We start from the raw sequence: 19,285 nt of genomic DNA on the forward strand, positions 1-19,285 counted from the left end.
AAGAAACTCCATCTGCTGCTTTGACAGAGCAGTTGGATGAAGAAATTGAAGTGGATGAGATCCCTTCAACCCCAGTCATTTCCTCACCTGTGCCTCAGTTCACTGCTGAAGAGGCCGGTGTTGAAGAAATTGAAGATGAGGATGTGGACATTGGATGCACCACTCCTGTGCTCAATGATGAATTTTAGGATAGTCAACATCCAAACTCACCAATGTTCACTCCTCTCCAAGGTGTTCCTCAGTCCCCAGCCACTACTAAAGTACAAGTGGGATCTGATGAACCTCGTGCAACCCCGTCTGCTCATGAAGACATTCCAGCCACTAGCGCTGAAGAAAATGTGAATGAAGAAGTGATACTCAGGCTGCAACTGTAGAAGAAACTGAAATTCCTTAGCATGAGGAACCTGAGATTGCGATTCCTGAGTTGATACTGCAAATCACTGACACTCCTCAACCCAAGCCAAAGAATCCCTTCTCCAAGAAGCCAAAATTCAAGGCTGATGATTTCTTCAGCGAGCATGTATTCTTCACTGAATTCAAGCCTTACGACAATGCTCGTCTTAGAAGGAAGCATTTCTGGACAACCAGCCAGGCAAACTTCTATTCCTCAGTTCTATTTGACAAGGACAAAGTCTTCGATCATGAGCACATTCCTCACGTGGACATGGAATCTATGCCATGCTTCACGCCGGTTCTCAATATGCTTCACGATGCAGGCTTGCTGAATTTCTGCACTGACATTGTTGATTGGAATGAAGAGCTTATTCTTCAGTTCTGTGCAACTTTGCATATCACAGGCGATGCTGCTGACTCATGGGTGTTGGACTGGATGACAGAAAACACTCATTACAAGGCACCTGCCACTGAATTGCTTCGTGCCTTGCCAATCAGTCGTCCACCAGAAGGCACTCGCTGTCTGTATGATGAACCTGAACTTACTGATCATTATATGCAAGTGCTCATGAAGCCGCTGAAGCCTGGACAAGCTCAAAGGACCAAATTCCTCATGAAGGATTTGCTCCATGTGCCCGGAACCATATACCGCATTCTGACGAAGACTATCAGCCCAATCAAAGGACATGATTCTTCAGATGAAGAAATTGTGGGGATGATGAAGAATATGCTCTTTAACATCATGCATGGTATTCCTATCAATTACCATGATTTCTTCATGAGGACTCTTGCCAATGTTGCACTTTCACCGTTTGAGCTGAAGCCTTATGCACCATGGATCATGAGATTCCTCAGATCAAGGTCTTCACTCAACTACAAGGCTGATACACTTAACCATGGCAGCTACTTGCCCCCAATTGAAGTCCTCAAGCGGAAAATTCCCTCATCTGATGAGAAGGGCAAGTCACCAGCTGTAATCGATGAAGGCATTCGTCCATTGGATGGTCAGTTTCGCAAAGCTGCATCTTATTCCACCAATGATGACTCTGCCACACATGATTCTGCTGCCAATGCTCCAAAGTCAAGTCCTCAAGCTACTGCTCCACGTGTGATGACTGACCGTGAACTGCTCATAAGTCTTCACCAGAAGGTCGATCGAAATCACAAATGGGTTAAGCATCAGTTTGGCTCTATTCTTCACAACATGACCTCTACACACAATGCAGTGAAGAAAAACCACTACTACCTCCATGAAGTGTTTGATCGCACCTGGGCAATTCTGTCTCATCTATATGGCGAAGAAGATCTGAAGCAAATGGGCTTCAAGGAAGACTTTGAATGGTCTGCACCTCCTCCGAAGAAATTCAAGAAGGTCAAGGTTCCTTCCTTGGTGGCCAGCTCATATTCTTCATCACGCGCCATGGACGAGCATGAAGATTTGGACGATACTGCAGCAGGCCCTACAACGACTCAAGACCCTGACAACGCTGGCGCTCCTCCATCATCATGATATTCTTCAGGGGCGTTAGTCCTCAGTTTCAACCCTTTTGGTCATTCGATGACAAAGGGGGAGAAATTTGAGTTAGTCTTCAAGCAGATCTATATATGGGCGTTTTTTTGCTAAGTTACAACTCTCGTTCTTCTGATCACTTTGCTGGATCGAGTTGTAATCTTAAACTCTATGGTGGCTTGATACTTTTGCTGTGTTCTTCTGCATTCTTATTCCTCATTAATGTTAATGCACGCATGCTGAATCACATCAGTCACCATATTTCATCATGCATTTCAAATTCCTCATATTATATGTCAAATGCGTGTATGAATTACAAGATATAGGTGGAGATCTCTATGATTATACTCTTCAAGTGTGCATTGCTTCAAAAGCAAATACCTCACGATGCACATCTTCAGGGGGGGTTCTTCTATATCTTGTAATCAAATTCCTCAATATCAGTATTTACACTTCACATGTTTATCCCCGTTGAAAACTTAACCTATATTGTCATCAATCACCAAAAAGGGGGAGATTGTAAGTGCATCTGGTGCCCCTTAGTGATTTTGGTGTATTGAAGACTTATAGGTTAAGAGACTGATGCGTTTGTGAGTGTACAAATGTCTATAAGTCTATGAGGAGTTTGATATTTACAGAGAAAGTCGACCCCTAAAAATGAAGTTCTTCGACCGAAGACTTTGGAATTCTAAAGACTTTGATAGTGAAGAAATTGGTGTGACCTTGAAGACTTGGTAATCATTCGAGGAACATGAAGCGCGAAGACTTTTGTTTTCATAGTTTCATTTTCTCTTTCTTGAGTCATAGAAAATACCGTATTGTTAAAGGGGGTCGAGGAAATACTAAGGAAAAATTTCCATGTGATGCTCAACTCAAATCCTACACCTACCAATCCCTTCGAGTGAAGCCATTGGAAATCTTGCACAGATCAACCATATTCTTCAGTGACAGAGACGAAGTTCTTCTGGTCTCTGAGGAATTTGTTCTGACTGAAGAGTTAGGAATTTGCCAGTGCGGATTGCCTACCAAGTGAGGAACATGATAGCCCTGAGGAATTCGAACCTCAAATATTCCGACCATTGTTGTGCTATGCGCAAGCTGTACCAAAATATCTACCCACCTAACGGTCATATCAGACAAGGGCATTTATGTCTTATCATGTCGGGCTGCTCCCCGGCTATAAATAGCCGCCCCCTACAACCACTAGCTGGTTGGCTGCTCCGAGAGAAACTGACACTTGTCATTTGAGAGCAACCCATCCTCCGAGGACTTTGAGTGAAAATCATCAAGTGAGGAAATCCCAAACCCAAACCTACAAAACCCCAAGTGGTTGAGCATCACTAAAGAGATTGATCCTGCATGGATCTGACGCTTGTTTCCTTTGAAGACTGTGCTTCTTCCAGACGGTTAGGCGTCAAGGTCTAGAGCATCCAAGAGGAATTGTGGATCGCCGAGTGACCGAGTTTGTGAAGGTTCGGAAGTCACCTGAAGACTTACCACGAGTGATTGGGCGAGGTCTGTGTGACTTTAGCTCAAGGAGAATACGGTGAGGACTGTGTGTCCGCTGGGTCCGAGTTTAAATACTCAGCCGCTCCAACCAGATGTCCAACTGAGACAGCAGTTGGAACTGGTCTACCAAATCATTGTCTTCATCGAGCTTACTGGTTCTATTTCCTCAACTCTTTAAATTCCTCATGTATGTTGTTGTGTGCCTATTCATATCTGTTTGAAGACTTTGACTGAAGACTTTCTCAATTTCCTCAGCTCTATTTCTTTAGTCTGTTCGTCTTCTTCCTTGTGTTATCTTGTGTTTACGCTTTATGTACTCTATGCTTGTCTTCATTTCATCATGATGACTATGCTTGTGCTCTGTTATGTTCCTTTCTGAGTACTTATTCCGCTGCTAGTAGTTCTTCATTTAGGAATTTCCTCACCAGCAAATTCCTCAGTGAAGAATTCATAAAAATCGCCTATTCACCCCCCTCTAGTCGATATAACGCACTTTCAATGGTTTGATGATGTTTTCTTGATTTTGATCCATGGATTTTCTTGGTTTCGAGTGGGTCTAGCATATCCCCAAGGTTCCCCCCTTTCCATCCATGAAATCTCTCCAATTTTCCCCCTAAAATCATCAATTTCTGCCCCCAAAATCGCATTCCTCGAGTTCATCCTTGGATTTGGAGCCCGGACATCCGTCCCGTAGCCCCGAACATCTGCCCCCCCCGGACATCCGGCCCATCGGCCCGGACATCCGGCTTTTGGAGCGCAAATCGTGCGCGGTTCTGGACATTAGGTCCCGGATATCCGCCCCCCAACCCCGGATGTCCGACCCCTGGCATTTCAGCCTCCCGTGTTTCACCGTTTTCCCCATAACTTTCACATCTGGAGTCCGATTACGCGTTCTTTAGCTCGTTGAGTAGCTATTGACATCCCCCATCCATCTAGATAGGTTTCAACACCATTTGACTCCATCAAATTTTTGGAACATTGGCATCTTTGCCTAGGGCTACCACCATATCATCTGCATTACCACCACTGACTTCCGCAACCTAACCCATTTTGTTCCATATAGCATTAGTGGTTGCTTGAGTTGTGATACGAGTATCCTAAGGTGTTTCAGCTACTTAGGAATGGTTGCTTCTACATCAACCACCACCACCACTTCCGCATAACCATGCCCACCATACATTTCGCCACCCCAACTTAACCCAATTTTGTTTGATCTTGTTTGAGTTGTAGCTTGTGTCTCCTAAGGTGTTTCGGCTACTTAGGGACAACAACTTCAACTCTGATACGTGTATAGCCCATCACTCCACTTCCGCATTGCTGACTCGTATAACCCATTATTCCACTTCCGCATTGCCAAGTGCAAACCACCATCGCTTTTCCGCTACCACCATTTGACATTTGACATTTGGAGATTTTGAGTTTGTGGTTTTTCCGTTTCCTAATGTGTTTCGGCTAATTAGGGACGGTTCTACATCAATAATACCGCCACTCATCATCGCCATGGGGGCGTCATCGACATTGACCACTTCACCATTTTGACACCATCAACCGTAAGCAAGGGACGGTAACCTCGACAACACCATTGTATATATATATTCCCCTTGCCATTGCATTGATAACCCCTAGCCCATTTTGTGTCACTTGCCTATCGAGACTAGCCTTTGAGTATTGCCGACAACATTACTTGTGCACATTAGTGATCATCGATCCGCCCTTGCATTGCATATATACCATATCATATTGGTATCATCTTGGTATCATATCATCTCTTGTGTCACAAGATTGTTCTCACATATACACAATTGCTATCTTGGTTTGTGCATTGTGCAAAAGTGGCCATACAAAAAAAAGGAGAATAAGCTTTTAAGCAAAGAAAAAGAGTGAACAAAGAGTTTGTAAGCAATATCCATAGCATCACAATATATCATATGGTATCATTCTTGATCATCTTGGATCATCGTGTGAGAAACACCGGGAACCATACATACATAGCATACTTGGGATAGAAAGTTTATCCATTTTGCATATTATAGGTTGTGCACAAGTGTCGTATCCGCCTAGTGGGCAATCGTGCTAGCGTCTCTCTTGAGTTGTGCAACACGAGCGTTTTCCGTGGATTCCACATTTTGTGCTCATTCCTTGGTTGCACGACCCCATTTATCTATCTGTGCGTGTGTTTCCGTGTGCCATTCTTTGCTATTGGTCTACTTGTTTCACTTGCGAATTTGTGAATCTTTTTCAACATTATTAACCCTTGCTAACATTTTGCATCAAGTTTTTGTGTCACTATCCTCACCGAGCTCCACCATAAGCCTTACTTGTGTAGGTGTGAGAAATCGATGAGATCGGTACCAATTGTGCTATTTCCTTGTTACATCATTGAGTGATCATTGATCCATTTTCAACATCGGTCAAGGTACATTTGGTGTAGTTCTCTCCTTTCTTCCACTCATATTTGCTCGAGTCTTGTGATGGATAGGAAAGGCATTTCATCTCCAGTCTCCGACAACAACGACGGCGTGAACAACTACATCACCAAATTGTCAATCTTCGATCTACAACGAAAAATGCAAGGCACACAATCAAGATTGCGAGAGCGCATCGAGAACCTCTCCATCGACATTCATCACTCCGAAGCAAGGAAAAGGGACTACATCGACAACAAGCTTTCCGCACAATAGGAGGAGCAAGGTGCAAGGATGGAGGAGTTCGGGCCTTAATCAAGTCTACTTCCCCTTCGTCATCTTCAAGGCGGCAGAGACCAAGTTGATTATCTTCGGAGCACCTAAGCGATGCAAGCACAATTCATCCACGTCCACGTCTCCATGGCGAACACCACCATGTTTGTGATCAACATCGTCATGAAGGGAAAGTCACCTCCAAGCAACATGTGCACGACGACGACGAACGACATCTACTACGAGCTCAAGCATGACAACGACATCATCATCATGAAGATGCTCCACAAGCGCAAATGCACAAGTCCCAACAAGCCCTACTTCATGCCAAGTCGAAGCTTCATGATAAAAAGAGAAGACCACGAGACAAGCACCACCAAGACGGAGCTACGACTACCACCACCACTTCAGCATCTTTGCCAAGTGCTATCAAGGCATCTTCGCCTTTGGACGTACGACATCTTTGCCTACTTCCCATGAGTACGCCTACAATGACTTCATCAAGTCCAAGGCGACCACCTAGAAGCGAGGGAGATCCTTCCATCTTCTGAAGCCCCTCAAGGAAGATGACCGAGCATGTGAATTTCCCTTCGGTCATGGAGGTGAGCTACGAGGTATCACATCATATGGGCCTCCAACACCAAGACGGTTACAAGAAGGTCGAGCAAGGGCCATCCCCTTCGACCACAGCGATGAGCGTGAACCTCTTCAACAACATGAAGACGACGCCCATATTGGATTCATACTCCGAGTCAAGCCACGCGACCGCACATGGAGACATTTGCACCTACATCTCTCCTACACCCACATATGTAGAGATGCCCCGTTAGTCTTGTGAGGAGAGCCACTACCCCTTGAGTGAGATTCAGTGAATCCACCATATATGACATTGAGTGCATTTCCTATGAGTGTGACCACCACTAGCCCCACACACGAGAGTATGCCACACATCCTATGTGAGGTTGAGGGCCATTTGAGTGACTCCACCAACCATATGAGTGGGAGCATCTTTGAGGGAGTGAGTGAGCCACGACACTTAGCGAGTGAGGTAGTTTACACGGCATGTGAGGCCACTATGATTTCTAACGACATAACCTCTACTCCGAGTGTGTTTTGTTCTTTGGTGCTAGGTCTGTGTTGACGCTCGAAAAGGGCATGATTGCAAAGAGTGACTTGAGGCTGTAGCAAGATGAGGTCAAATTTATGAGTTCATGTCACCATTTGATGGCTCTCTTCAAGATAATCAAAATAAATACGAAGATGGATCAAAACGGAGCTCAAGTGCAAAAGATATGGAAATTTTGGAGATACTCGTGTTGACATCAGATTAGAAAATGTCATCAAACCTAATTAAGATTGCCTCAGATGGAAAAAGTTTCTACATGAGAGTTATTCGTCTCATCGAGAAGGACGATTTTGATATAAGGATCATCGTAATCTGAGATTATATACAAAAGTTATAGTCAAAACTATGCGCTGCAACACTGCATGGCCGGATCATCCGGGCCGGGGTCCAGATCATCCGGCCAGGGGCCAAAAAATTGATCCAAACAACAGAAGCTAAAAGTTGAAGCCGGATGATCTGGGTCAAGTCCCGGATGATCCTGGTAAAGGCCAGACAATCCGGGCAATCGTCCGGACGTCCGGACAAGTTTTTCTGTTGCATACTTTAGAAAACGGCCCGAAACACCATCAAGATCGCCTCATATAAAAAAGTGTTTAACATGAAAGTTGTGCGTCTCGTTGAGGCGGTTAATTTTGATATAAAAAACATCCAAATCCATGGTTGTATGTGGATTCTAGAGCCAATACAGTGAGCTGCTGTCAGAAAACTGGACTAGGCCGGATCATCCGGGCCTTGAGCCGGACATCCGGGCCAGGGGTCGTTAATAGTCCATGTTTTATTAGGTTTTGATGATTTGGACGGCTAGGCAAGTCCTTTTCTTGTATGGGAAGTCCATCCGCCTCTTATATAGACAAGAGGTGATGGCCGACTGAACAACAACACACAATCGCAAAACTCATCTACTTGTTACCCTAGTTTTACATCCCTCCCTTGTTCTTTCCCTCTCGTTCTTCGTGTTGAAGGGCAACGATCCTCGACGCTCTAGGGGCAGGCGAACTGACCTAGGGCATCCCATAGCTGCTGCACGTCCAAACGGGGTCCCTCTCGGGCGCGTGGGGTTTCGGGTCCTAAAAAGCACCCGCCGGATTGCTTGCATACTGCACTTCTAGACGGGTCTCCTTCGGCGTGAGCTGCGGTGCATCACCCTCAGCATTGGAGGTACACGGTGACATGTTCGTGTGCGAACACACTTTTTGGCGACTCCGTTGGGGACAAAAGATCAAGAATCATCATCAACCATGTCTAATCTCCCCAAGCCCTCAGAAGTTGACGCCGATAACATCATTAAGCCCGGTCTTGATGAACTATCGGATGAACATCGTCAAGCCTACAAAGCGCACAAGAAGCAGCGTGAAGAGGCTTTTGAGGCGCTCAAGAAGAAGCGCGAGGAGGAGGATTTGGAAGCGTTTCTTTCAAGTTTCAAGGAGGATCGTCAAGGCAACATCACTCCGGTTGGAAACGTCAATTTTCCTCCCCTCATCGACGAACAAGATGTAATCACTGTGAGTAATTTTTTTTCTCCAGAGCAAGTGGCTTTGATTGAAAGTCTTGTTAGTAAGGGTAATGTGATGTCATACAATTCTTTTGTGGCTAGTGCTAATGCTCAGAAAAATATGCCTCCATCATCTAGTGGTACTGTTGGTATATCTGAGAACCCTAGTCCAATTTTACCTATTTCATCGGCACCACCTATGCAACAACAATATAATATGCCATTGAATTTTTACCCTACTCAAACCAACCAGCTTATGACTGCACCTACATACCCTAATCCTATTATGGGTGTGCCCAATTCAGCGTCAACGCCGAATCACTTTGTCGCACCACCCATAGGCGCAAGCATGTTTGGTCCTCCGCTGAATTACGGTTTGGCGCCCATCCCACAAATTGCACCAATAGCTAGTACTCAGGTTGCTCCTATGTCATTGCCACAAACATCTTCATCTACCTCGGATCCAATTTTAGCTAAATTAAGGGAGGATTTGCATAAGATGTTTCTAAAAACTTCCGGAAACGAGCCGAAAGTAAAGTGTCGTGTGTATCAAAAGCCTCATCCTGAACACTTCGATGCAATTTCTTACCCTCAAGGTTATAAGGTTCCTGATTTTGTTAAATTTAGTGGTGAGGGTACGAAAACGACTTGGGAGCATGTGAGTCAGTATCTAGCATAGTTGGGTGAAGCAGGTTCCACAGAAGAGTTGAAAGTACGTTTATTTCCCTTGTCTTTAACTGGCACCACATTTTCATGGTTTGCTGCTTTACCACATGGCTTAATTCTCTTATGGTCGCAATTAGAGCAAAAGTTTTATGATCATTTTTATAGCGGTGATAATGAGCTAAAGTTGTCACATCTTACATAGGTTAGGCAAAAACATGATGAATCGGTCACCTATTATGTCAAGATATTTAGAGATATAAAAAACCGATGTTATAGCTTAGTGATAACTGAGAGAGACTTGGTAGATCTTGTTCTTAATGGTTTGAAAACTCACATTGAAGAGAGGCTAGAAAGTTATGAGTTTTTGAGCATTAATCAAGTCTTACAAAAAGCCTTGGCTCAAGAGAGTCAAAGTAAAGAGATTCATAGGTCTACAACCGATCATCCTAGAATGCATATGGTTGAACACAATGATGATAATTCGGACAATGAGGTTGATGTTTATACTACTGAGTTTGTTTGGTCCTCAAAGGCCAAACCTATACATGCAATGCTCTTAAGCCGTCGCAAGAACCGTGATGAGGAGATGAGGTTTACATTTGATATATCTAAGTGTGATAAAATATTTGATGCTCTCTTGCAGGATAAGATGATTAGAATATCACACACCATACCGCCGTTTGACGAACTGAAATGGCGTGCTTATTGCAAATACCATAATTCATTTTCTCATGCTACTAATGATTGCAATGTTTTTCCATGACAGATACGATCAACCGTTAATGATGGACGATTGAATTTTACTGAGATGCAAGTTGATAAACAACCCTTTCCGATAAACACCATGGACTCGGAGGGAAATAAAATATTAATTCGGCCTAGCATAGCCGAATGTGCTAATAAAGATAATGTTGTTATTGGTGAACCCAGGAAAGGCAAGGAGGGCGACAAAGTCTTGGGAAGAGAGGTTGTGCTTGATAAGCAACTCGATGGCAAGGAATTATTGAAGATCACCATAAAAAATCCCGCACTCGAGGGGGGGGGGGCAACCACAAGTACAAGAAGATACTCATGTTAAATTTATCAAGCCCAAGAATTCAGAAGTTGGCAAGTGGGGAAAGAGTGAAGCTAAGCACAAGCAAATCAAGCTAACTTTTGATATGCTGCTATCCAAATATGCAATTCAAGTGGCCGGTTCTAGCTCTAATCGGCCATCACATTCGAAGCGTTCAAGATCGCTTCTGGAGCAAGAGTTTCGACGCTATGCAAGGCCATATGGGTCATGGGCACCGATGCCATGGACGTCACAACCCTCCTATGTGCCATATTACATGAGAGACTTCAATGGAGGATGGGGGCAACCCCCAATGGCTCCTTATGCTTTCCATATGGGGTGGACAACACCTAGAAGGCCTGCTCGTGAGAGGCTTTATTATCCCACCCAAGGCCGTTTGAGATATGGTGCTAATCGGCCAACATAAAATTCTCCAAGTAAGGCCAATAAAAAAGTGTGGCGTGTTAAGTCACCTAATGCAAAAATTTCAGAATGCGACAAGCAAAAGGAGATCAAAAAGCTGGTTGTTGGTAATCTGGCTACTTCTAATGGTGATATTGTTATTGTCAGCAGGGTTCCATGGTTGATGATCATGAGGCAAGCACAAGCAATGCCAAACCAAGGGATCCCAAATATACTCAATCTATGTGGTGTCCTCCTGGTTTAACTAAGACCATGAAAAGGAGATTACAACGCATGAGAAACCACGAGAAGGTAGAACACAAAGAGGAGAGGTAAAGGGACGAATTGTTTAGTTAAATTCGGCCCATGGAACTCACAAAACAAGTGCGGAGGCCTAAACAAAAACAAAACAAATATGCTTCTACATTAGCTACAGCAACACCTTCACCACCAAAAGAGGATGATGCGACCCATATTACATCATCCACACTACCTGAAACATCCCCTTCAATTGAGGAATCTTTAAGCCCAATATACACATTGGGAGATTAAGATGAGATGGTGGATTATGAATCTACGCCGGTTCGGGAAGGTATGGATATTAATATGGTATATTACTTACCTGCCGAGTTTCGTGCTATAGGTGAAGAAGGGGAGGTAGCTCAGGTGGATTTTGGTCCTAAGAATGCTATTTTCGAGAAGCCAAGAGAACTGGTGAAACACTTGAAGCTATTGTACCTCAAAGGTCATATTAACGGATCATCGATTGCTAGGATGCTCATTGATGGTGGTGCTCTGGTAAATCTTATGCCCTACTCGGTCTTCAAAAGGTTGGGGTTAGATGATGATGCATTGATGAGACCAATATGATACTTAATGGATTCGAGGATAAAGAAAAGACAGAGGCCAAAGGTGTGATGTGCATGGAACTCACCATGGGAAGCAAAACTTTGGCCACCATATTCTTCATCGCCGAGGTGCAAGGTAACTATAATGTTATATTAGGTCGCGATTGGATTCATGCTAACCAATGTGTGCCATCTACCATGCATCAATTTTTAATACAATGGATCGATGATGAGGTAGAAATCATTCACGCGGATAATTCGGTTTGTGTTGCTTTGGCCGATGCATCGGTGGATTGGAATCATCCCGATGTTACTTGCTTAACAGGGCGTGACCTCTCAGAGTTTGATTTCCTTAGTGCTACAAGGAACAGGTTCATTCCCATCTCTTTAAAGCCGATTGGTGATAATCGGTTACAAGGTATGATGTGAACAAGAAGTTAAAATCAATGTCCGATATAAAATTATTGCCCTAAGCATAAACATGGCTGATATAGAAATTATCGCCCTAAGCGCATATAAATGGCCGATGGAGTGTTGACATCGTCCTTAGACAAACGTTTTGCAAGTTATTTTTCGGCGCGCTAGCTTTGCCGAAAAACAGGGGGCATGTGTTGACGCTCAAAAAGGGCATGATCGCAAAGAGTGACTTGAGGCTGTAGCAAGATGAGGTAAAATTTATGAGTCCATGTCACCATTTGATGGCTCTATTCAAGATAATCAAAATTGAGAAATAAGGGATTGAGTCACTCCCGGGTGCTCTCAGAGCTCAGGCGATTCTGGCCGTCCGATACGTTTTACTGATGTGAATCTAGCCGTCGATCAAGACTCTGGACGATCTGGGCCACCAGATCAAAAAACGGCGCTGTAGCAATGAATAGTTACCTTTTTTCCCGCCCTCGCTCACTCTGTGGCTTCGACCAGAACTCGCTGACATGTGGGGTCGATCGCGTGTGGGCCCCGTTTGTCAGCGACTATGGCTGTGAGTGTGGCCTGTGCGTTCCGGCGCGCGCACCGGCGGGTAAATATCCAGTGCCACCACGGGTAATACCATGCCTCCGCCGAGGGTAAAACGGTCATTTCGTGTCGAGGCCGTGTGCGTGGTGGACGGTGGTTGGCCCGTACGGCTTGCCCTTTCGCGGACTCGTCCCCTATCGGCGAGACGCCTCGGGTTTCTGTCGCCCCGTCTCACTTCACTCTCTCTCCCTTTCATCTCTCGCACACGAGCAGCCGCCGTTCCTCTCCGCCTCCCTCCTCTACCACACGGACTGCCCTCCCTTGTGCTAGCCTCTCACGGCCATGAAGGGCGGCGAGCTCGCCGTTCCCGTCATCGGGAGAGAGCGACCGATGGACCTAGAGCATCCCCGTCAACGGGAGGAGCGCCGGAACCGACGGCGTCCCTCCGGCGACCGGATCGGCTCGCTCGCCCGCTACTGTGCCGCCTCAACCCCAAGTCCGGCGGCCTCCTCTCCCTCCAGCGCTGCTGCTCCACCCTCTCCGGCGCCCCTCACCTTATATCCCAAGGGAGGGGAGGGGAGGGAAGGGAATGGCCCATATTGAGGATCGAGGGATGAGGTGAGGCAGCGCCTAGATCTACGGCGGCATCGACGCGCCGTCGTCGACCTGAGCCGCCACTGTCCTCGAGGTCAACCATGGAGTGGGGTCTAACCCGTCTACAACCATGGATGGAGACGCTCCAAACCCTAGCATGGGGACCGAGCCGCCATGGATGTTCGAATGAGGCACTGCACCGGATCCCTCTCCTCTTCCTCTTTCTTCCATGGATTTCTCCTCTCTCTTTCTGTCCCTCTCTCACCATGGTCTCATCTATGTAGGCAGGAGGCCAGCGGCCAGGACGACGCCATGGTATGACCCTGCTTTGCTCCTTCCCCACCATGACCACACCATGGAAGGTTCCATCTTTCTCGCTCCCACTCTCATGGAAGGTTTTCGATTTGATCTCAAATTGGGCATTCATATGTGTTACAGCAGCAGCAAGGTTCCTTGGTGGGTACAGCAGCAGCAGAAAGAGGACACCATGGTGGGTACAGCGGCAGAAGCAGCAGCTCGATGGACGCATGGACGCCACCATGGAAGGTCTCCCTTCTCCTCTCGTTTCTTTCTATTTTGATAGCCCCCCTGATGTACACGTGATATGCTTTGTTGCTACTATACTACTTGTGTCTCATTCAGATTCGGTGCTTCTTTTCTTTAGCATGAATGTGCTTATTTCTCCATCCCTTTCCACTGGCATGGGGTGGTAGCATTGTTTACTGGATGATTACCAATGGAGTCATTTGGGCTAAGAAAATGTACTGTCTTTTGATCTCTGATGCGACCATTTCCTGATATTAATTACTTAATTAGTGATCACATGGTTTCCTTGTGTCAAATTTATGGAAGCTGCGGGGATGGAGGCGGCATTCGGGTCTGGAGATGGCATGAGAAGCAGAGCTCTTTCTGCCACTATCTCTACAAAGGTGATGCTTGCTCCCATTCATGGCTTGGTTTGCGAAATTAGTTGGAGTTGTGATTAACTAGCAGTTATTAAATATATGTGCTTTCATTAAGAAGAATAAGCTACCATGCTAGATTAGTTGATCCAGGGCTTAAGTTCCGAGCTCAGAGTTTTTTATTACACCAGTTTAACTTTCATGTAGTTTTGTGTATTACCGTATTATGTAGAAGCAATAATAATAAGATTGATCCCTTCATTTTTTCTGCAGAAAGTGTAGTCTGCAAGCTTATCAAATCTGGGTACTGTTTGTAGAAGTGCAGCACCATGCATCAGTGAGCTCCCTAATTTGGCTAGAACAGAGGGCTATTGTTCTTACTTATTTACTGCCTGCTGATCTCTCTCTCACTCCCATTTTTTTCAATTTAATCCCTGGATCTCATTTTTGTGTGTGCAATTATCTGTACCTACATGGTGCTATGAAAATTCAAGCGGGCTGAAGTAAAGATTACTCTATGTAAAATTCATGCTTCAATGCCTACTCGTAAGACTATGTCATATATTTTTTCTATGCTTTAGCTGCAGTCACTGTTGAATTGTGTGTACATTATATTGCCTCTTAGTTATCTAACATGCATATGCAATATATCTCTCATCAATAAATATCTATGTGTGATTTGCAGGGAAATATATCCGTGCTTGGTAGTTTGAGACTACTGGTGTGAAGATCTTGCTCCAAATTCACATGATCTAATTAGTGTTCTATACAGAGTAACACTTTTGGGCTTTGGGTAATCTCTCAATGTTTTCTAAATGGTAATCTTGCCTGACCATTGGTTTTTTGAGTTCTTTCAAAGAGTATTCTTCTTGGCTTGCAGGTTGCCGCTGGATCCGGACAAGATAAGGCTTGCCTTACCTGGTGAAGTACTGGCTAGGAAGAGTGCAAGCTGCCGCCCACACATACCAGATGGTCCCGTCAAGGACGTTGTTGTACTGACTGCCGATGATCTACAGGTAATCAGTTTTTCCTTAGCTTCTGTGATTAGTCTTTTTTTCCTATGAATCGTTCGACTCGTGGTTGCTTCTACAAAATAGCTCATCTTTTAGCTTGAAATGTTACCATGAAACTTATCCCCTTTATTCACTTAAACAATTTATGATGGTGGTTTGGGTACCAAGCTCAGTTGTTTTTTTATAAATTGATTACATGGTCCAATATTTCAGTTATGTTACATATATTCGTTTTTTATGTAATCGATTTTCTGTTCTGCTATTTGATGTATTCAGGTTGCTGGACATGTTCTCTCTGCTTGCTTCCTGTTCATTACATTAAATCCTTGAAGCTTTTCCTAAAAAAATGGATGCACACAAATACTTCTGCTTCAGTTTTCTATGGGTTTGTGTTTTATTTAGCTTTGTAGTCTTTCCTTTCCGTCTAGGATGCCACTTGATAGTTTACTATTAGTGGTTCTTGTTCGCTATTACTACAACACTGCATGCCCATAGATATAGTCATATACATATAATTGTTTTTGGCTCAGTGAAATATATATATATATATATCAATCTATATTAAGTAAAATTTTCTTTGTGCTTGGGATGCTAAACTTACCTGTCCAGATTAATTTATCTGCTTGACAGGATGAACTTATCTATTTTTTGGGATATTGGACTTAAGATTCTAGCTCTTTGACCCTTTCTGCATGCTCTTACATATATGTGCTTTCATTAAGAAGAAAAATCTACCATGCTAGCTTAGTTGATCCAGGGCTTAAGCTATATACCAAAATAACACTGAGATGAGTTCTGTTAGAAGTACCTTGAGCCTTTTTATTTTTATATTCTGTTTTGCACACTCATTTAGTGCCACTTGGAATCTGAAGTAGAAAATATCATAAAGAGCTTGATGACTTATAACATTACTTTTCACAGTATATTAAAGGGTTTTAGGTGACCAATTAGGAAATAATTAATTGTGAGTGCTTAAATATTGTTACAGTGCGTCATATAAATTACTATTTTTTTTGTAATTGGGATATTAAGGCTTAAATGGACAGGTCCCATAAATAATAAACATACCCCTCATATGCTGGTTGTCGGTAAACCAACCACTAAGATTTTGATTCAGTGTTTTCCTAAAGAAATTACTCCCCCATTTTGATTTCATCAATTTTTTGAACAGCTCAAGCCATTTTTGTCGTTGTATGACAAGGCTGTCGATGTCATCACTGAGCTGCCTTCTTTGCTTCAGAGGCTTATTGTGCTGCTATAGTTCTTTGTCTCTTATCCACTCACCCATTGTAGTGCAGGTTTGTGTTCTTGGGTTTTTATATCTCGCTTCTTCTTTTTAGTGAGCGGGTGAGCTAATCTGGTTATTATCCTATTGGCCTGTTGCAGCAATTGCAAGCTCCACATTCCCATGGCTGCTCATCCTCCGTAACTTTCTCTAGCTGAGCTCACGCCACCACTGCGGCACAACTCTCTTGTAGCTATCGGGTGACCGCGTGTGTCGTTGCCACCACTAGCGAGATCTGGGAGAAAGAGGAGGCAAAGAGGGAGATGGAGCGGCAAGAATAAAGGTAAAGGAAGGAGGAAGAGGAGACACCCTAAGCATGCCGGTGACCTCCAGGCCCGCTACTACGACTTCTCCAAGCAACACCAATCTACAACAGCAAGGTTCACATTTAAGAAATTAATAATAATAATGTGATTAGGATTTTTTGTGCCATTACATAAATCCCCAAAACCAACTTTTCTTTCTTTATTTTGGGTAAGAAGATACCCTGCTATGTTTGGAAGATGTTTATTGCTTTGTCTTAGCTTTAGCGTTTGGCATGATCGATGTTGATGACGTTTAGTAATAGACTGGTTGAGATTTTGTTATGGTGCTTTGGATGATTCCAGCTACCAGCTAATTAGATAATATTTATTGTTGGTTTCTTATTCTATAAAAGTGCCTTATGCTCTGAAGATAACCACAATCCCATTGTTTGTCATATCATAATACAACAAACTGCCATTTTTTTACCATATTATTATGCTACTCGAGGATCATTGGTATTTTATCGTTCTTATTACTCTGTCATAGGCTTACATATGTTATTTTCGGTCGTACACCACATCGAACATCCAAGTATTGTGTGGCAGACCCTGTCCTCCTATGCTCAACCTGATATGCTCTTTTATACTGTTGATTGTGTGTGTTAGGAATATGCTCTTTTGTTTTGCAAGAAGAAACTTGATCGAAGCTTTGTGTGATCAAGTTGATGTGCTGCTTGCTATGCAGTGTCTCGAGCAAGATGACCAAGTGTTGGTGGGTGGGCATCAACAAGGTGGGCTGTCAGCACGGTGTTCGAGTTGGTCAGTAGTGGTGCACCTGCGCCATGTATGGATCAATACTCTAGGAGGTTCTGTCGAGGCCCAATCCATCCAGGTAGTTTGTTATACTACTGATGTGAATACACATTATTTATCAAGAATATTTCTATACCATATTATCAAGGAAAATAATCTGTGTATGCACTTCTTATGTTCATGTGCAGTTCAGAGCCATTGTCAAATTGAATAACAACCGCCTTTTGGTCTTGGCCCATAACCAGCCGTGAAAGACGAGATGTTTATGCTGCCCTTCTACCTTCCTCCCTGTCCCTACTTTTCCCCATCGCGTGTTGGGCCCTCTGAAGTAAAATAAACATGAAACTACATGCTAAAAAGTGGGTGATAAATATCTAGTTACTAAATTCACTAAATTTGTGATCCCAAAACTGTGAGCAAAATAGTGAAATGTCAGGGTTTACTCTACTGCAAATTTGCAATTTACTTGAACTTTGTTGTGATGAGCAATTCAGTTTCTTTGGGCAAAACGCCTGGCTAAACAAATAAATGCATGTGCTTTTCATGTTTTGTTCCCAGTAAGAAGCTGATTCTGTATCTTATGTACTTGTTGTGAGCTACTTTTAACTCTGATAAAGAATGTACATTGGATTGTTGCTTGCTGGTGTTCTTACGTCTTTCATCTGATGCTTTGTTACCGGGTTGGGAGTGATCGCACTTCAACTTCTGTACGCTGTATTTTCTGTTGGATGTGTCATGTCATCATTTCTATTGGTCTACGTTATGCCTAAGACTTAAGTTATCTATGCAGAGTTGCAAATTGTCTGTAAGCTACTACGTGTTGTCGTGTTTTCTACGCCTAAGATAGTTGGTGTTAAACCTATCGCAAAACATGCTTTCTATGTTCATGCATTGTTAAGAGGCTTCTTATTGTGTGCATACAAACGTTGGACTGGCACCCTCGCGCCAAGGCGCGATCCTGATCTAGTAAATATAAAGATGGATCAAAACGGAGCTCAAGTGCAAAAGATATGGCAATTTTGGAGATACTCGTGTTGACATCAGATTAGAAAATGTCATGAAACCTAATTTAGATTGCCTCAGATGGAATGGAGCAAAACGGAGCTCAAGTGCAAAAGATATGGCAATTTCGGAGATACTCGTGTTGACATCAGATTAGAAAATGTCATGAAACCTAATTTAGATTGCCTCAGATGGAAAAAGTTTCAACATGAGAGCTCTTCGTCTCGTCGAGACGGACGATTTTGATATAAGGATCATCTTAATCCGAGATTGTATGCAAAAGTTACAGTCAAAACTGTGCGCTGCAGCACTGCATGGCCGGATCATCCGGGCTGGGTCCAGATCAGCCGGCCAAGGGCCGAAAAATTGAACCAAACAACAGAAGCTAAAAGTTGAAGCCGGATGATCTGGGTCAAGTCCCGAATGATCCGGGTAAAGGCCGGACAATCCGGGCAATCGTCCAGACGTCCGGACAAGTTTTTCTGCTGCAGACTTTAGAAAACGGCCCGGAAGACCATCAAGATCGCCTCAGATCAGAAAGTGTTCAACATGAAAGTTGTGTGTCTCGTCGAGACGGTTGATTTTGATAAAAAAGACGTCCAAATTCGAGGTATGTGGATTGTAGAGCCAAAACAGTGAGCCGCTGTCAGAAAACTGGGCTACGCCGGATCATCCGGGCCTTGAGCCGGACATCCAGGCTGGGGGTCATGAATAGTCCGTGTTTTATTAGGTTTTGATGATTTGGACGGCTAGGCAAGTCATTTTCTTGTACGGGAAGTCCATCCTCCTCTTATATAGA

General features: G+C 43.9%; 1 long non-coding RNA gene across 22 annotated transcripts; it reads left to right on the forward strand.

Annotated features, from left to right (window-relative positions):
- Window positions 1-13,508: 13,508 nt before the first annotated feature.
- LOC123159483 (uncharacterized) lies at window positions 13,509-18,119 on the forward strand. 22 transcript variants are annotated; one of them, XR_006479740.1, is made up of 11 exons: window positions 13,509-13,588; window positions 13,665-13,772; window positions 13,869-13,987; window positions 14,043-14,155; window positions 14,402-14,674; window positions 14,814-14,921; window positions 15,009-15,144; window positions 16,313-16,439; window positions 16,528-16,806; window positions 17,417-17,563; window positions 17,673-18,119. It is a non-coding gene; the product is annotated as an uncharacterized lncRNA (long non-coding RNA). The 22 variants fall into 22 exon arrangements; XR_006479742.1 differs by having other exon boundaries at window positions 14,079-14,155; XR_006479735.1 differs by adding an exon at window positions 15,418-15,526 and having other exon boundaries at window positions 13,891-14,155.
- The last annotated feature ends 1,166 nt before the right edge of the window (window positions 18,120-19,285 follow it).

Source organism: Triticum aestivum, chromosome 7B (genome assembly GCF_018294505.1).
Source record: "Triticum aestivum cultivar Chinese Spring chromosome 7B, IWGSC CS RefSeq v2.1, whole genome shotgun sequence".
Taxonomy (NCBI): Eukaryota; Viridiplantae; Streptophyta; class Magnoliopsida; order Poales; family Poaceae; genus Triticum; species Triticum aestivum.